General features: G+C 32.3%; 1 non-coding gene across 1 annotated transcript; it reads right to left on the reverse strand.

The window, feature by feature from the left end:
• Positions 1 to 1280: 1280 nt before the first annotated feature.
• On the reverse strand, positions 1281 to 1353 carry Trnav-uac (transfer RNA valine (anticodon UAC)). Its single transcript has one exon. It is a non-coding gene; the product is annotated as a tRNA-Val (tRNA).
• Positions 1354 to 5436: the final 4083 nt, after the last annotated feature.

Consider the following 5436-nt stretch of genomic DNA (forward strand, 5'->3'; position numbering starts at 1 on the left):
AAAAATCAGCAATACCTGCTGACTCTCCTCGATCATTGAGTAATTTATAATGATCTTTAACAAATATATTTCTATAAGCTCCAGGTGTTTGCTGAGGAGGTTGTGTTTTTTGTTGTCGTTCTACTGAACCTCCTCAACTTCGAATATCGAACAAACTTGTATCCCAAATTTCAATTTTACGCTTAAAAACCCCCATAAACCGTAGCTTAATTTAAAACTAGGCATGTGGCCTCGCTTTCAATGCTTTGCCGACGGAGACTGACACAACAATATCCTAAAAGTCAGATTCACTCAATGACAAAAGCTGGAGTTTTAGTTCTTGTACAGAGATTAAAAATTTCCGTAGGTGCTAAGGATGAGCATAATGGTTTCAGTATAAGAGATGGAGTTGTTAATACAACCATATTAGTTATAGAAATATCTAAGAAACAAACTAGACAATGCTCCATACATTTCTGAAACGAAGACCTTGAACTGTGAACAATATTAAATATACCGAGTATTTATTTATACGTTGTAGGGTATCATTCGTATTTTTAAAGGACTTGTATTAAAGTTAAAAAGTATCTCATTCTTCCGATGTTTCTTGTGCAGAACACTGTATTTCTGTATGAACATCTCTCTCTCTCTCTCTCTCTCTCTCTCTCTCTCCACAATTGCACGTACATTTGCAATATCGTCAGTAAACCTAATACTTATATGAACGGAAAAATTGGGGAGGATGTCCAAAGGGGTTTCGGTGTTGAGAGGGTTCCACTGTGCATATATATTAGCATATCTATGTCTATGTATAGATTATCCCATTTTGATGAGATTGAAAGATCTCTGATCCCCAATGAGATTGTTATGAAATGAGAAGAAATGAAATAAGAATAAAAGAAACTAAATGAGAATAAATGAAAAAAATAAATAAATAGATAAGTAAATAATAAATAAATAAATGAATTATTAATAAATAAAACACGTACATAAATAGATATTTAAATAAATAATATATCAATAATAAATAAAAAATTAAAACTAAATAACAAATAAATAATACATTAAACATTTATTTTTTTATCATGAATAAATACATAATAAACAGTTTTCAGATAATGATTAATAATTAATGCATACTAAATAATAAATAAATAAATAAATAAATCAACGTTGTCTTTTTGTTTCTTGTTGTTTAACGTTTGTAAGTATAATAAAATAATAAATTCTGCTGTCGTTGTTTGAAAATAAGTTGTTTATTGTTATTATTAATATGTGACCTACGCATCAAAAGTACAATGTAGGTCCACTGGGGATTGAACCCAGGACCTCCTGCGTGTAAAGCAGACGTGATAACCACTACACCATGGAACTCCTTGCTTTAATGCTCTCATGGGATGGTAAATATATATTGGTAGATCCTGATAAGACCAGATTCAGAATACCTTAATATAACGCCCTCGGGTTATCTCGCAAAATCTCGAACTTCCAAAACGATGCATTCACTGGTAAGAGAACAATCAAAATGTCAGAACTTAGCCTGGAGGATTTACATTGTTTAAAACGTCAAAGAATTAAAAGAAAACTTCAATCTGTTTAGAGTCAGCAGACAAATGGCTATGATAGTGTCGCGTACGTACACCCTAATTTGCAGGAAAAGTATGCATCATAGTTGTAAAAAAGAATGATTTTATTTTAAATTAAAATAATAAAATAAATTGAATAAATTGACTTTAAATTAAACGAACAAAGCTATAGAATATTGTAGTTTCTTTAAATTAACTAACAATACAATAGAATAATATTATACCGAAACTATCCAATAATGTTAAGTTAATTAAAATACCAAAAAACAATCGAATACTGTTTTAAAATTTAAATGTCAAAACTATAGGAAAATTTTTTGTTTAAAATTAAAATTGTTTAGACAATTGTCAGACTTAGATCCAGGATACTGAAAATCGGTTTATGTAGACATTTTCAGGGTTTTGAAACTAACATTATTACATTGGAGACTAGTAGATATCACTAAGGACGAAAGTTGGTCTTAGTCCAGTGGGACTAAGGGGAAATTGGATATTAATTTAAGTTCAACAGAAAGGGTGGGAGGTGAGGTCTGCTGTCTTCTGAATTTGCAAGAAGTGTTTTTTTTTCCCCATTGCATTTAGTTAAAGTTTATTTAAATTCCATACCTGAAACATTGCTTTGATAGCAAAACTGTCTATACCTCTAAACATGCATTAATAGCTAAATTGTATATGCCACTAAACACGCTTGATAGATAAACTGTATATACCTCTAAAAGATGATTTGATGCATATTACTAAAGCTTCAAAGAGCTTGTTTAATTGGCTTGGTGCAAAAGAAGATAAAATACATTCTTAAAAATGTTTTTAGTATAAAATCAATTTCAATGAGATATTTTTATTTTGCTTGTCTATGTATCTTATTTTTTATAAATCTACTGGGGGAAATAGCATTGACGCCCGCAAAAAGGGGAAATCGTCCCCACCCCCTGGATTTCATCGCGAAAGAAGATTTGGCCTACATCCGTAAAACTTAATTGCTGATCACTATAAGTTTGCCTCCTCACCCAAAAAATAATTCTGCGATCGCCCTTGCATGAATATTATTGTTATTATTTATTATTATTATTATTACTATTATCATTATTATTATTATTATTTTGAATGCTCATATTTTTTATCAACATTAAAGTACATGTACACGATTTCATGATATTATTCAGACTTTCCAACTCCGATCTCCACTTCCAAGTAAATATATAGAACATTCATCAAGCAGTGATAGTCCCGTTTTGAGTTTTAGCGTCCGATATCAGGAGCGGCAACTTGTCCGTAAAGGGTATTGTGAAAGGGGTCCATTGTAAATTCAGATTTGTTAAATTTCTCATTAAAGAGTAGCAAAATCCAAAGCTACTACAACTTTCTAACATCAAATGTAAATACGTCACTGCATTACAGTTGAAAATTTTATCAAGGCAATCACACGCACTTTCTTCTGACTGGTTTCGTCTCAGGTACCGTTATACACATCCTCTGTATGATGAACTTAAAATAGTGTCTCCGTCTGGAGGCGATGTTTGTCGGAAAGCGGACAAGGAAATAGCCAAGATGGATTTGAAGAAAAGAAACAATTTTAAAACATTTTTTACATTATATTTTAAGTTATCAAACTCACAATAAACACAACATCGATCAGTTAGGAATTTTGTTCATAAAATTGTTCAATTTTGGTGTTATTTGCCTCATTTTCTAACAGTCATACAATGTCACAGCCTGGAGCTCAAAATACAAATTCTTCTTAGCCTAGTACCTTAGCGTCCTATGATGCTCCGATAAGGCAATTTCAGTACAACTCTACGGGAAAATGATATTTATTTTCAATGGAATTTTCACGTAATATTTTGTATGACGTATATTTTTTTGTCTGTATTGGACACGAGTTTATCTTGAGTTTCCCAACACTATTGAATTCCATGCATGAAATATTAATAGAAATACAACAAGCCGTTATATGCAGCGGCTTTTCTTTTTTAATTTAGTTATGATATTGATAGCGTGCTACCTTGGCCTCCCATAATGTTCCGCTCACGAGGTCAGGCACGCACAGATGAATGGCTGATAAAAGTGGAAAAATTCAAGATGGCGAAAGTAACACGTAAAAGTGTTGGCAATAAAGGAATAACATTGAGACGGTTATTTCCAGCTATATCGCCACCAGCTTTTTCGTTGTATTAGTCACAACTATACCAGTTAAAGTAATACTGAGTGTTTGATGAGTCACTATGGAGTACTGTCATTTTTAGCCATTATGTGTGAGTTGATGGGGAATTGGTATGGTGAGAAATTCCGGAAATATATGGATGTACTTTTTGCGAGCCTGTGTGTGAAGAATAGAAGCCTTATTTAAATGAAAGTTTCGTGGATTATGTCTTACCTTTATTTTACATAATGTTTCAATATTTTCTAATTTACCGAATGTTTTGGTCATGAAGCATTCTTGTATTTTGAAATGCAATGTTAGAACAGATAATGGGGTCGGCCTGGGTAGGATTTGTTTGGTAATGAAGTAGATACCCATTTAAGGAATGCAATTTTTGGAGCTTTACACTTTTGACGTTTGTATCTATCCTGCTTAGAATATTAATAGTTTGCTATTTACGATATGATAGCCACGACTGGGAATCTGTATATGTCAAATATTAATATTGGTTCTATTTGAAAAATATGCTCAGAAAATAGATTTATATCTGAAATCGCTGAATAATTTGACATAGGAATCATTAGATTTATGAAGCGTTTACTTGAGCAATGTTATCATGAAAAGGTGTGCTCTCTTCTAAGGTAGATGCTAGATTTTCCTGGTCGCTGTTAAACGTTGACGATCTAAAGAGATTTTTTTCCTCACATAACTCATCTTGGATATCAAAAATATTTTCCTTTCTAATTTAGTCAGGCATTTATGACATATTTGCCTCAGATTATAGATTACTTGTTGTAAAGCATTAGTAACAATTTTAAGCTTCTGTTTAATTGTACATTGAAATGTGTAACTGGTCAAATATGAAGGAATCTTACAGTTGCCTATGACCTATCAGAACTGCTGCTGTAAGTGTGACAATAAAAGGTTGTTTCACAATGGTACTCGTGCAGCTCTAAGAATTGTTAAAGACGTACAACTAGTATCTAACGCTCAGTTTACTGGCTTGGATGTGGCCTACTGCTGTTAGAATATTGAGCTTGTCGTTTTGGAGCTATTGCTAAACACACACACACACACACACACACATACACACACAAACACACACACACACACACACACACACACACACACATATATATGGTGCCTGTCAATGAATCATTCCTGACAAATTGATTATTTTATCGTCATAGTGATTTTGAAGTTTCAGTTTAAGATTATCTAAATCAATTTAGATGAATCAATTGCACAGTTTGAAGATGAGATAATTCACCTGTTTAAACAGATTGGCTTCCATTGTGTTATGATGCAGTGCAAAAGATTCGAAGAAAGTAATCTCTAAAAATGTTTGCGAATCAGCTACAGGAGAAAATCTCAGTGACCATAGGGACCACAAGTTATTAATTGATGAACACCAAAAGCACACATAAATTAATACTGTACATGTATGCGTTAACACATTTTGCTTTCATAACCATTGTATTTAGCGTTATTTGAGAATACAGTACATGGTACCGATCATGCGTTAGAGAATGCATGTATGTATGTATGTATGTATGTATGTATGTATGAATGGATGTATGGATGTATCTATGTATGTATGTATGTATACACCATCTATATCCTAATATACCATAATATATATTAAGATTTTGTGCCTACTTTTAGCGATAAATACAGACATATTTAGTGTGCGCTTTTGAGTCAGTATAATGTATCGGCTTAAATTCCAAT

This window comes from Sinohyriopsis cumingii, chromosome 12 (assembly GCF_028554795.1).
Source record: "Sinohyriopsis cumingii isolate HCF-2022 chromosome 12, ASM2855479v2, whole genome shotgun sequence".
In the NCBI taxonomy this organism is placed as follows: domain Eukaryota; kingdom Metazoa; phylum Mollusca; class Bivalvia; order Unionida; family Unionidae; genus Sinohyriopsis; species Sinohyriopsis cumingii.